The following is a 15,249-nucleotide window of genomic DNA, read 5'->3' as shown; positions in this document are numbered from 1 at the left end:
AACATGACAGAAGCTGACAGAATCATCATGCTGCATGGCTGGGGTTGGCAGTCACAATGACAGGGCAATTCACCAAGTGGTGCCGGCGAATTGAGGAAATGTAACAGAAAGGAGGTATGACAGACTACTGAATGTGATCCCTACGGCAGTTGCAGAAGACCACCATGAGCTTGTCTCTCTTATACAGCAGGTCATAAGAGAAGAGACACAGCAGTGTGTGGCAGCCAGAAATATCAGACTGAATACACAAGAGATAGCAGCCTTACATGTCGCTCGATATGTGAGGACATAATGAAGAATGAAGAGGAGGAGCTGTATTGGTCCTTAGCACCAAAACCGAGCAAGGTGGCATAGGGCTTAGCACACTGGACTCACTTTTGGGCAGATGGTGGTTCAAACCCACGTCTGCCTGTCCTGATTTTGATTTTTCCCCCAGTCAGATATGCTATGAAGAACGGACTTAGCAAACTCGGGCATATGCTGCCATTGTCGAACGACAACCCAGCATCTGACCAATGCAGGTACAACTGCTCCCTGCACAAAGTCAAATGCCCTAAAGAAGAACAGACATTTGGAGGACAGAGGACAATATGTTGTTGTATTTCCACTGTAGATGCCTGGGCAACATTGTACATTACTGCAGAGAAAGCAGGAGAGTCTTCTCTGACTACTACACTGCCAGATATCAACCATCTCAACAGTTCTATGCCTGCCATGTAATGACAGATGATTATAGTTCACCTTTTTGACAAAGCCCATCATTGTACCCTAGATGAGGCCACTGCTCGACATGCCATAGCCGTTATCCATAACCGTAGAGTATTACCAGTTGCCTTGCTTAGCCATCAAATTCAGAAAAACTAAGTGAGGTGACCACCTACGAAGGTGAGGCCACCACAGATGAAAATCCTCCTGTCACGACAGTTACCAAGATAACAGGAAATTTTATAGACTACCAACCAAACTGGGTCCTAGTAGACTCAAGAGATTCCTTTCCTGTAATGCCAAATGCTTATCACCAGCTAAAGAAGCCTACATGATTTTAACCAGCATGATTGGGAGTGTCAGCAATCTTACTTGTTATAGTTACGTATGAAGAAATGGTCACAATTGAAAAATATCATTTACTTAAAATGACCTGTTTTGACACATACAGTAGGCCATCTTCATATTGATTGCACCCTTTGCAGGTGCTGGTGATGTGCTGATCAGTTGCGCATTGTTAAGATGATAACTGTTGTCTTAGCATGCAGGTGCTCAGCACATCGTCAGTTCCAGCAAATGGTGCAGTCAGTCCAAAGATGGTCTACTGTCTGTGGCAAAACTGGTTATTTTAAATAAATGGCATTTTGCAACTGTAAAGAAGCCTGTATTTTATGATACGCTGATGGGAGCAGATGTGAAATATATCCAGTCAACAAGAACATGTATTGTAAGAATAACTATTGATGAAAAAATGCAGCCCTTCAAATTTGCCATTTTAATAGTGTATTCATGATGCCATTCTCAAATGGAACTTCCTGCAGATATCACAAGCAGTTGTAGACCATGGAAGATTAGAGTTCTAGGTTGATGAAGCTGTTTCAACAGACACAACAATTTCTCTGAGCGATTGTTGAAGATGTTATCCTGCCATCATCTATGAGAGAAGTTCCATTCATCAGTCGAAATGATCAGTTAAGCCTTTGTTGATTGCAAAAAGCTGCTGACCCTCACAAAATAAATCTACATGCCAGCAACAGTCTTAAGCATTGTGAGTGGTCGTGGAGAACTTTGGGTTACTGACTGTCACAAGGGGCCTCAAAGCATCCCTAAAAGGTATGTGCTTCAGGACAACCAATCCAGAAAGGGCATATTGTTGTCTTGATGAAGAATCGTGCTCTGCTAGCACTACAGACAATGCAGGGGAGGAAACTATTATCAAACTGCTAATAGGATCTGGCCTGACTGAAGGTCAATATTGTTGAGTAGTAGCCATTCTGCATCAGTATTTGGATGCTTTCGAATCCAGAGTGGAGAAAAGACAAACCAAGCAGTTCATGATGAAACTCCTTATCAACAATGGGAATCATCCACTAGTTAGGCAGCACTCACACATTGTCATGGGCGAAATGGTGGATAATCCAGGAAGAAGTGGTACATGCATATGGGCTACTGGCAAATTGAGTTTGTCTGGGAAAAGACTGCCTGACAATCTCATAGTTCAAAGTAATGCTGTTTGGAGTACGTAATGCTCCATCCACCTTCAAACACATGATGAACAACCTGCATATCCATCTTGAATGGATGACGTGATTTTGCTACCTGGGACATTTTTTCAAAGATGTGATTAGGTTTCTTAGCATGTACTCAAACTGTCAGCAATTCATAAAGGACTTCTGTAAAATGATTTGTACCTTTCAAGAATTATTGCAGGAAGACACCAAATTTTCTGTAACGAGGCACAAGAAAAATCTTCCTTGTCTTCAAAGAGGTGCTATCATCCTCTCCTGTTCCAACATTGTGAAATGGGTATATCAAAATTCAGGAAGATGCCAAAAAAGTGGCAGCTAATGCTTTCAGAGTACTCTTAAAGTCTTCTCTGCAACTGAGAAAGTGTGTCCTGCATATTTTTTTCCACACAGAGGTGTACAAAAATAGACGTAAACACAAGAATGCCGACTGCTTTTCAAGGAATCCTTTGGCAGAACACTGAAGCATAGACAAAATCTCAGCCATTGCTCTATTGAACAACATTGCTGCTGAGTGGAGGGAAGATACAGCATAGCTCTAAACTTTAGAAGTCTTGAAAAAAGGGGAACCAACTGAAGGAGGATTCAAGTGTGATGTTATGTTGTGGAAATGGTTGCGTGTCATTCCAGCTTACATGTGGTCTGGCACTCCTTCTGCTGGTTATCTGACGTTGCTAAAGACTCTAAAGTGAACAATGAACAAGACACAAGTATCACTGGTCATGTCTCTGTCGATCTCTTAGATGCCATGTGTGCCACTGCAAAGAATGCCAGTAATAGAAGCACATGCCACAATTACCTTAGAGGCGTCTGGTATCACTCACTCTTGCAGCAGTGCCATTCCATTAAATTGGAATTAATTTCTTGGGTAGGTTTCCAAAGCTGACAAATATGGACTGATGGATAATAGTGTGTTTTAATAAGAAGTTAGCCCATGTGCTGTTGATGAACGTTGGCATTGAACAGAGAAGTTGGGATACAATATTGTCCATGGTGGCATTTGCATACAACACAGCAAAGGAAGACACTACAGCTTTCACAAAGTTCTTCCTGCTCCATGATCATGAGGCCAAAATGACAGTTGATACACTGTCCCCTCTTCAGCTGGAAGTACTCGGCATGATTGTGAAACACCTAATCACCAGGATTGAACAAGCACGGCAGCTGGCTTGTGTATTGACCCTGGATGCTCAGGAGAAAGAGAGAGAGCATTATAACACCAAATACCAGCCAGTGAAAAACAGTTTGGGAGACTTGAATGGATTTTTTATGCCTTTGTGGAAAGTAGGCCTATGGGAGAAGCTACAAAAGTGCTACTTTGGACCATATCAGATTATTCCTCACTTGTCGTATGTTGCATATCAAGGATTATGACACTTAATCAAGAAGATAACTGTGCAGATGTGTCATCCTTGTCCTCTGTACAGATTGATGATGGGAGGATTAAAGGAAACTAAGTAGACAATCGCGAAGCGTTAATGGGAGGGCCTACCTTCACGATCACCATAGTGAAGAGGATGTAACAACATGACCAATGTGAGGATCAACCAGGCCCACTATGGGGAGGACCCAAGATGAGATCTAAACCAAAGGTCCTTTATTCGGCTCCAGTGAGGACATGTGAAACAGCAGGTTGTTGTTTCTCTAGGAGGAGCAGCAGTGCCACAAGTTCTGATGCAATCAGTGTGATGCAGTGGTTAGTGTTGCTGGCTGACATGCTGCAGGTCACCATTTCAAACTTAACCACCATCAGTTATTTGTTATTTTCTATTTATCATTTTTGGAAGGTTCTTGAAATGTATGACTGTATATCTGGAATATTTTATGGCGTTTGCCATGTGCAGTTTTTCTGTAACTTTTCTTGTACTTTTGTTTGTATAAAATTGCAAAAATGACAACTGACAGATTAGGATTTCATTTGAAAGTGGAATGTTTAAAACGTACTGTGTGTGGGAAGCATATGTTTTGGTTTTGTTTCAGGTATTTGATATTTAGCATGTAATGACTGATCCAGTTAGTTACAATCTCTATTTTTATAATAAATTATCTGTGAGCTACCACCTAGCACCACCAACAATATTTAGAAAATGGTTTCCAATTGTTTCAGTAGTCCTCATTTCAGTTAAGAGTTCCTTCAAATAACGCTAACTGCTTATTTATACAGAAAGTTCTGGCAGAATGTAAGTAATGTAGGATAAAGTTTACAACTCACTGAATAGTAGAGGCATTGAATCATCGAAAACTTCATTAGCTGTTGGACGAATCCTCTTTGAACTACAGTACATATAAATATGCATACATCTGTATGGCCGTTGTGCTGGCTGAATGCACCAGCTGACACAATGTATGTGTAAAAGTGTTTGCATGTGGACAGGTGTGGCGGGGGGGGGGGGGGAGGAGGGATTGTCCCTGCACCTACACTGAATACAATAGCCGGTAGAGAGAGAGAGAGAGAGAGAGAGAGAGAGAGAGAGAGAGAGAGAGAGAGAGGGGGGGGGGGGGGGGGAGGTGGAAGGGGAGATATGGACATGCTGGCTTTGGGGTGAGGTGGGGTGTGGCACGTCCGTGTCCTAATTTCCCTCTTTACCACCACATTATAGCAGATAGCACAATATTCCCTGATAAGTAATGTGCATTCTGAAGAAACATTATTTTCTTCTAATAAAAACTCTGTGAACCTATCAAAAGTTCTTTGTTTGTGGAAATAAGCTATATCGCTACTCCATTATGTAAGGAAGCAAGTTTCTTTACGCAAAATTCTGTATTAGAGTTGTGAAATAAATCCACAGCAGCTTGTTTGTTGCTGATCTACCCCTTGTTTTATTTTGAAAGACTAGGAATTGTCAGTGTTGTAGGCTGTTGGGCAATGTTTTTGCACTGTATGAATCGATACTTAACTTGGGTACTTCCATTCATATACTTCCGAAATTGACAGGGATCTGTCATTGGTGACCTGACAAAAGAGGCAGTTAAAGGATGCATGGAACAAGTGTTCCATTCCTCCTCATCCATTTTTACACCTCTTTGTGTCTTAACTTCACCTTATAGCATTTTGAAAAGGTATTTTGACATAGAAAAATAGGCACTTGCTTGGAGTATAAAATATCTGCTATGATCTACATTATTGTCCATTGCATTTGTTCATAAAAAAGTGGTTTACACATTTGCATATTACATTGTGAAAACATTTCCCTTGCTACCTATTGAACAGAGAAGTCAAATATACTGATAAGAAAACATCATGACTAGTTACAGTTTAATGGTTGGATTGAGATAGTAAAATTAAAGATATTTGAAATGTGACTTGCGCCTGCATCAGGCAAGACAAAACTGCTAGCTACACTATGGTTACTGCACTTACAGTGATACTACAAATGATCAGTAATCATTCTGGTTTACTAGTAGCATTTTTATCAGCGTGTATATGTATAATATGTAGCTCTATTTCAAATGACATTTACAGTTTCTGACAGTGTAATGAGATATAAGCTCAGAAGCATAAAAAGCTTTCAATCACTTTGGTCCAATCTCATAGTTAGTATTACCATCCCTTTTAGCTAAACTGGTTTGGAAGAAAAATTAGTGTCTGCTGTATACTGCAGTGGGAAGTTTTATTTTTTGGAAGAACCTTACTGTAAAGAAAGAATTATTTTTCTTGCTGTGGCTTTTGATATTCTGTGAAGACTTCATATTTAATGTACCATATGTAAAAGAAGACTGCATTTATAGTTGTCAATACGTTGCTTAAATTTCAATTGCTTCGATTTAATGTTCGACTGAAATTTGTTTTCAAGCTTTCTATGTCTATGTAGCACATTTAAACATTTCAACAGTTTTCACCATATGCCCACACCGTCTCTCAGATTTTTGTAAAACTCAGTTTGTAGTATCCTCTTCTAGTCATTTCTTTAAAAAGAAACATACTTTGCTGTGCACAGTTTACTCATTACTGCCACACAGTTTTATGTGAACAATCAGTTTTGTACTGTCTTTGTGCCTTATAGTCGAGAAGTGGTAGATTACATATGCTTAACCTGGTTGCAGAAGAATATTAACTTATGGGAGTTGTTATTCTGAATAACATTCAATTTGTTAATCAGCTTCAGATGCACTTCTCTCTGTTTATAAAGAGAGCATATATAAATTATTGTTCATGGGAACTGGAATATTTTATATCCCAAAATGCCAGGTCAAGCACAGTAGTCTGTAGGAGGGATCTGTGTGTAAAGAGTTGAGCATGTATTAGATGCAGCTGTAGATGACATAGGCTAGCTACTTCTTTAGTCATTCAGAAGACAGAGGCTGTTGAAAGCTGATATATGGAACACAATAAAACAACTTAGTTCGCTGATTTCTTTGCTGAGCTTTACCTAGTTAGGGTAGTTATGTATGTCCATATGTGTATATTGTCGATACTTTAAAATTAAAACTGTAAAATTAGTTTGCACCAGTGGAAATATTCTTAAGGCAACTGCAGACTTTCACACTGCCATGATGTAATTGTATTGTACAAGAGAAGATGGGTAGTGACTCTAGTGATAGTTGTTGGTGACAGCTTGTGTTGAGTTATGCAGTACTTTGCGCAAGAGGCAAACATTTAATACAGTTGGGGGGAAAAAAGACGTGTGCAGTTCTGTAAGAACTGTGAGAACTGAATAAGTGGAAATGTAAATGAAGAGCTACAGTATACTGATGCTTCAGAGGTACTGTAAAGTAACTATTTAAGATTAAATATAGAATTGATTTATCTGGCTGTTTCAACTGAGTCCAGCAAACAGCTCTGACTGTATATGGAAGGTATGTTATGATTCAGATTACAATGTAAAATATCATAAGTAGAATGGAGGAGGCAATAACGTAGAAAACTTTTATTGTTTTATTATTATTACAATGTAACTACTACTACCGCATTGCAAAATTTGCAGCTGGAATCATAATTGCATTTATAAATCTACTTACTAACAAAACAGTACCTTAAAGGTGAATGTAATTTTCACAAGCTTGTGGTATAAAAATGACATAGATTCTTGTTAACTGATTCTTCGAGCACTTCTTGGTAAAATGGCATAATAATAAATGAAAAGCACAGTGTTGTGTATGTTCTACACAATATTGTGCTTTCCATTTTTTATGGTGAAGGGTCTGCAGGTAGATTAGAATGACAGTACAAAGTAACAAATATGCCATGCTGTTTACTCTAAAGAAATGTGATTATGCATATTCAGAACAAGACTTTAAATTCCTTTTTCTTTTTTCTTTTTGCAAACTGTTTCTTATTGCTTTACCGCTATGGATTAACTTTGTCACTATTTAAGAAGAAATTAGTTTTTTTTTTTTTTTTTCAACTCCTCTTTTGTGTTTCTACTCCCTATACATGTACTCTCTTCACTGTTGTTTCTATTAAAATAGTAGGCATTCCTTTTAAAAAAAAGTCTTAAATACCTTTCCATATTAGTTATTATATGAGGGGGCAATAAAAAAAGAGCTGGAGGCCTGTAAACAGGAACTTATACTAAAAATATTGCCCAGGACTGTTGAGGCGTTTCTCACTGTGGCATAAGGCAGTAAATGGTCACGTGTGAAGTTCTTGAGGGTGTGTTGTGAACCAGTTCTGAATGTTCTGCTTGATGTCCTCATCAATAATGAATTATTTGCCTCTCTGAACTTTCTATACCTCATCAAAAAATGGCATAATACAGGGAGACATGTCTGGATGGAATGAAGGGCGAGTGAGAATCTCTCGAGGAGCACATTAACAGCATTTGTTGTATGGGTCCTTGCATTGTCATAGAGCAGGATGACACTGTGGGTGTGTTGCCCTGGTCAGTTCAATTTGACCACTTTGTGCAGGATGGGTTAAGGTTTGAGACTATTTTTGCACACTAATCTTTACACCATACAGCAGGAAGTCAGTAAGAGGGGGTCCTTTCATTCAAAGAGGGTGAAGATAACCTTTTCCTCATATATGTGGATGGCCTTGGATTTTTTACACGGCAGTGACACTGCCTGTTTCCACTGAAAAGTTTTTTTTGACTTGGGTTTGAAGTGATGACACCACATCTCGCATCCATTTACTTCCTTGATATGATGATGCACATGTTAAAGGAAGGCCCTGTTGTACATACTTGCTGTTCTGTTTTAAGACTGAGAGGCACTTGTTTGTTCACACTTTGCAAAATTTCAGTCTGTTCTCATGACACTTCTGACACTCAATCTGGCCTCTGTGGCAGTGGCTGCTACTGTAACTCATTGGTCTTGAATAATGAGGGCATCTGTGTGCTGGACAATGGCATCAGTAATGTGGTCTGGCTTTTGAGACTGTGCGTCATTGGGCAACGACATATGTCTTTCTCTGATTTGATCCTTGCGATGGACATACAGTGCCCTCCATACATTTGGATGATTCTTCAATGAATTTTCATTTCCCGCACTTCTTCCACTGTTAGGAAATACACTATGCCCCTTTGCTCTTATTTGAACTTTTCATTTCACTGTTTCCAGCATGGCAAAGTGTGGTGAACAGTTGACATACATGTATGCTTGCTCTGTCATCACATATGTGGATGTGGGCTCATGTCCCTTTAGTGGTGAGTTTGAGACCTTAGCACTGTTACAGGGTCTGCACCTTGTTCAGCAGGCAATATTATGAACTTCTGATCTTTCTAGTGGCTATCTGTTTACAGTCTCTGGCCCATTTCTTTTTGAATGTATCGGGTGTGTTGAATAACTGCTAGTACTTATATTAAATGGCAAACATAGTAGCATATTTAGTAGCTAACTTCTAGAAATGTGTGTGTTGGAAGCTTGATTTGTCAGTGAAGTGTAAAACTTTCCTTAAAACTGTAGCTCTGCACAGTGGAGTAAGCTCTTTTTGTAAAAACTGAACTGCATAACTTGTTTTATAACTGTTATATTCCACTTAATGTAACATCTACAGTATCACCTGCCAAGATAAGGAAATACCCGTTTTTAAGGGTGTCATCAGTGGGTGACAAACAAGCAGTATTATACAGGAAAGTGTGGTGAAATATTTATTGGTTCAAGAATATGTGCTAATGGTAGAGCAAGAGCATCAGTAGTATACTGATATGTTATCTATTGCTTAGCATTGTTATAGGACGACTGACATTCTGTGTAGTTAATGAGAGTAAACAAATATGTCTTCTTACACAGAAAAGGTGCATTAATGCTGTACTGCAATAGAATAATGGTTAAGGCCTGCATTCAAACCTGTTATCTGCTGCCCTCCACCCCCTGCCCCCTTTCCAGTAATGATTTGCATAGAGATAAATAAACAAACAAACAAATGTTATCCTCCCACAACACCCCTATTCAGTCACCACATTTACATTATGCAAGTGTAGAATATTGGAAAATTCTTGAGTCTGCCTTACTGTTGTTTTATAAAATGTGTTTTTTATAAAATGTTGTTGGTGAATGTTTTGCATTAAATCTTTATTTAATTCAGAGTTTTCAACACACAAACATTATTTTTGCCAGGAAAGCAACTGATTCTCAAAGAGGTAATGGAATTCTGCTGATGGAAATACTTTATTAATGCCCCCACCCCTCCCTGTTACCAAACATTACCTCAGTGCCAATGATATATAGTTGCATTGCTGTCATGATATAAAATATGAGACATACTCCTCAACAGTGCCTCACTGTGAAGTGCCTGCTTTCATGACTTCTTTGATGACAGTAATGTAAAGTTTGGGTTAGTATGTGACCTCACTAATTGTGCTTCTGTGCAAGTATGCCAACTAAAGTTTGTTTACTTCTGCCAAAACTCTGGTGTGAGAGGCCAAACAAAATTATGTTGTGGGAAGTTAAATAGAATCAGTGTTTAGATTCCTAATAAGGAATTTATCAACTTAACACCATTCTGCGTACATTGTCCCAAAGTTAAAACTATGCAATATACCTAACTCGACACTGTCTGTATTGCTAATTCAATGTCAGTGCAACAATTAAATGCTTTTAACAAAAGCACTCTGTTGCTAATTATGCACAGTGAAATTAAATCAAAATGATATAAAATTATTATACCACTTCAGCATAATGTATTCATAAACTGCATGAAAACACTGATATGATATTTAGTAATATGCATAAAGAATAGTCATCAGTACAAAGTTTGCATGTAGATAAACTTCATAATTGAGCTTAAGATCGCTTTCACATCATCATTTTGATACAGTCAGTAAGGCATGGGGCACTAATTACGTTGCCAAATCATACAAATCAGCTACTGTTCCAAAATTACTGTTAGTTTTGTTGCTAACTTTATGTCCATAGTGATATTTATTTTTGCTATAAATTGCAGAAATAGTTTGTTAAAAAGTCTTCATATTTTCTACCATTCTGGGCTAGGTGAGTTAGAAGAGGATTTGGCATTTATTAGATTTATGAGAAAAGTGTCTTACTACATAGCTTTTGACTGCTATGTGAGCTTCCTTTGTGCCATTTATTCTATTATGCTCAGCTACGATGTACATGTGACTACTCCTGCTCTGGCTTTGTCACAGCCCATGCTGTAACACATTGTACAATTCTTGGTATCACAAGTACTTGTCCGTGATGTGTTGCACGTATCAAAATGAGATGTGTTCAGAGATGCTTCAGGGACTTCGTTGTCAGTTTTAACAGATGGGTTGTCTGGACACACAAATTTAGCTGCATTCATAACCAAACCACCTGCTTAGAGACAGCTTTTAGTTTCTGAATCATAGTTAGTGATTGTGTTAAATCTTCACTTATGAGCATGACGTCAATACACTTTCTGTTATTAGGGTAAGCAACTTCAGAAATATAGTAATCCCTTTAGGAACTCGTTAGTTGATTGAGAACTTGTCAGTACATAGGTCTTCACTTATTCTGACTGTTGCCTATTCACAAATTCTGTTTCAGATTGATAATGGCATTCCTAGGGCATTCATGATTATCCTTATTTCCATTGAACCAATTTTTATACAAATTTCATATCTATGCAAACACTTTATTCTATGGTCATTTCAAGGGGGAGGTTGCGTAACCTTTATGAAATTCTGCTTGTTCAACTGCCAGTGGAAATGCAGTTGTTCAGTGAATCAGTCAGTCAGTTGGTTAGTTAATATTTTTGTCAGAAGCTTGCAAAGATGTGCTAGAAGACTTAGGGGAAGGTAATTCTCATAATTTTCTGTCACCACCTCGACTAGTGCTATCGTGTCTGTATTTTTCCTGATGTTAGGTGTCTTCCCAGCCGAAATACATTTGTTTATGGGTGTCACTAGTGTCTTAATAGATTTTTCCCTCCAAGCTTCATCATTTTGCTTGTTAATTTTCTGTTCATGAACCCTTCTTTTTTTCCTATCTCTGTCATCACTGCTTCAGATATTTCTTCAGTTTTGTTATTCAAAGATGGGGGATCCTTCACATTTTGTGTCCATACACAAAGAATATAGTGTATGGCAGAAATAACCAACAGTGCAAACTAATATCTAGCTTAACTGTGACAATCTGCCGTTTCATTTTCTCAATATATTTTACTTAGATCATTTGGGATTTGAAAAATTATCATGTTTTGGTTGTTAAATTTCGTCATGTCATTTGGTATTTCTTTCTAGATTATATTGTTAACAGGTTAAGGCATAGCTGTATCTCCCTCACAATATTACACTTTAATATCTGTAATAAACAGCTCATGAGTACCCTACACAGACAGATTGCGCTCTCTCTCTCTCTCTCTCTCTCGTCTATTTGATACTGTTCATACACACATCAGTATGTGAAGGAAATCTGGTAAATGTGTTTTCATTTTTGTTACTGCATGTTGGGCTGTCCCTGCACACACACACACACACACACACACACACACACACACACACACACACACACTTGTAAATGAAATGTATTATTTTCATTACTGGCATTTAATTTTGTATGGTATTTTTGGTGTGCAACTTTCTTTTTATAAGAAAATAACGCATTATCTTTACTCCTAAAAGTTCATTACACTGTTAACCACATTTCACTCATACATTGATTTCTTTGGTTTTCATTATGCTTTTTTGTTTTGACATGCCATTATTTTTACTATTCAACTGTAGATTGGTGTAAAAATTAAGTTTCACTTTGTTGATTAATTACTTCATATGCCTAATATGCTGCCAATGTAATGTAGTCAGAAACAGAAAACGCACAACAAGAAAATGGTAGGATTGGTACATCACATTTAAAAAACTCAATAAAATTACATAAACAATTGTAAACACTAGAATAGATGATCAGTGAAGGAGGATCAATTTCCAAAACTTTGTGTAGAAAACTAGCTCAAACCAGTCCAGAGCAATAACAAGACCATTTGATAGGAGACCAAAAGCATCAAACTTCCTCACTCATACACACACATTAATATTGCCAAGTAATACTGTTCACCAATCTTCATGTACGAAAAACAAAATGTTGTCCCCCAGTTCGAGTAAGAATCAAATGCAATAGGCGCGAATTTATTAGAATCATAAAGTGGGTGTGAATGGTTGTCTATCGCATGTTAATAGAAGGGACAATTGCAGAGTAGCACATATTGAGGACATATTCTGATTCGTAAGCAGGCTTCCTCCAATAGCAACTAAAAACACTGAATTCTGTTCTACACAATAATACAAACACCAGAACGAGTTCAGAACAGATATTCTTCTAGAACTGTGGAAAGAAGACCGTAACAGATACAATCAAGTGTGAGATGAAAAGGAATGAAGAAAATTTCTGAAGTATCTGTAGTCAGAGTTGGTAAACTTTGGTTAATAGTAATAAATATACACAGCACCCAGAAAAACATGAAAATTACTTCCATTGAAGAAAGCAAAAACAGTGGTTAGAAATTTTAAAAACAAAATTTATTTTTCAAGCCCCTGTGAGAAACAGCATACCCAGTGACAAAAGAGGTGGAAATTACTTTCGCAAGGAACGTGATAAAGTAATACAGGAGTTGTGGTGATGGAAATAACAATCCATGGTAACTTGGGTTGTTATATTTAAAGCAATATAATGTCAGTACAGAGACATACAAGCTCCATGAACAGTATAAACTCATAATATGGGGAAAGAGGGAGAATCCTATTGGGGTGAAAGGTGACCACACTGTGGCTGTTACATTGGCCAGGTTAAATGCGAAAGTATAGATGACCTTGTGATTCAAATGCAAGTGCATTTCACAGTAAAATAATTTGCTATTTTATGCAATATTGGCAATGTACAAAGAGTGCACATCAGACATACTGGACAGCTGATGATGTGGTATTCTCCACAAACTTGGCTCAGATATTTCATGACAAAATTGTCTATAGAAATTGCATGAAATTTATACACAACTTCTGTGATTATCTTCAATACTTTCATATCCATCATAAGAATGTTTTGCCTCCTGCAAGCTCTTCTTTGAGTGAGATGGACCTGATGTGTGAATTCATGTAGACATTTGTACCTGACCATCATTTGTTTCACTTGTACACACCTATTAATTGACTTGGAGACTACAGAAATGTTACATGTTGTTTGTGGTTGTGTCACACAAGTTCTGCATAAGTAGTTAAAATATAAGAGGTAAAACTAATGGCCTATTAATTACTGGCTGCTGAAATTGCAGGGGTTGGGCAAAAATATGGAAACATCGCAAGAAATGCTTAAATATATATGTAGATGCTAGTCAAGCATGCAGTGTGTCCTGTTCTCCCCATGAACTGCAGCTGTGTGATGTCCTCAATACATTGCAAGTGTCTGTCATAATCAAAACAGTGTTCCATGAAGTTGGGAGTGCATTATGTCAGTGCTAAGAGATTTTCAATGTGACTAAAGGTAGCCAAAGCATTGTGTGCTTGAAGAGGCATCATATTGAAGATTTATACCACATGTAGGGAAAGTGGAAAAAATCAGCTCATACAATATGGGTGAAAGTGTGTGTGTTGAGAGATAGTGACAAACAGCTATTGAAGAGGACCGTTACAAAAAAATAAGAGGACAGCAGTGCAAAATTACTGCAAAAATGGAATATCGCACTTATGAACCCTGTCAGCACCAAAACAACACAAAGGGAATTCCATAAGCTGGCAATTTCAGGGCGAGTTGCAATTTCAAAACCACACATCAGTGGTGCACATGCTCGTAACAGGAAAGTATGATGTTAAAGCCATTAAACCTTAATTTCACAACAATGGATAAAAATCATTTGGTTGAGTTCCACACTGTTTCCTACTTCTGGCAGAGTTTTTCCCCGAAGTAAAACATGGTGGCGGTTTGATGGTGATTTGGGCAGCCATATCATGGTATTATATGGGCCTCATGGCACTCTGCAAGCTATGTTACTGACAAGGATTATGTGACCACTTGTCTTATTAGGTCCATCCCGTGATACAGTGTTTGTTCCCCAATGGTGGTGCTATGTTCAGAGAGGGCAGGGACCTAGTTCATTCAGCTCATATCATCCAGGAATGGTTTTTTGGGTGCAAGGATTAATTGCCACATCCTCCCTGGCCACCATAGTCTCCATACTTCAATATTATTGCACCTTTGTGGTCTGCTTTGGAAAGAAGGGTGTGTGATCGCTCTACTACTCAATCATTACCTGAACTTGCCTCTAGTTTGCAGTAACAATAGTATAGCAGTGCCTTGAAAACCATTCAGGACCTGTACTTATCCATTCTGAGGTGACTGGAAGCTATTTTGAATGCCATTAGGTTTTCTACACCGTGTTTGACATGGTAATGTGTTGTGTATTTGCGGTTCCATATTTTTGTCCACCCCTGTATACTAAAGAACACTCTCTAATATAAGTTGGGTATCATGGCAGTGCAATCTTCATAAACTACTAAATAGCTTTGATGTGTAGATGATAAGCTTTTGGCCTTATTTTATCATAACTCTAAAATGTTCAAATAAGGAATTAAAGCCTCTGTAAAAAGTAGGCCTACACCATCACCCTCGTAGCCACTGGTGCATTTTATACTAATTATTAACTATTCATTAAAAGTGCTGTAGACCC

At 38.1% G+C, this 15,249-nt stretch overlaps 1 protein-coding gene across 4 annotated transcripts in view; it reads left to right on the top strand.

The window, feature by feature from the left end:
* Positions 1–15,249, top strand: part of LOC124717112 (synaptosomal-associated protein 25) — a 414,314-nt gene that overhangs the window by 380,198 nt on the left and 18,867 nt on the right. The gene's annotated exons all lie outside the window — the stretch shown is intronic.

The sequence above is a fragment of the Schistocerca piceifrons genome, chromosome 1, assembly GCF_021461385.2.
Source record: "Schistocerca piceifrons isolate TAMUIC-IGC-003096 chromosome 1, iqSchPice1.1, whole genome shotgun sequence".
NCBI lineage: Eukaryota > Metazoa > Arthropoda > Insecta > Orthoptera > Acrididae > Schistocerca > Schistocerca piceifrons.
The sequence above is the reverse complement of the archived record's forward strand: the minus strand, read 5'-3'. Positions and strand labels throughout refer to the sequence as shown.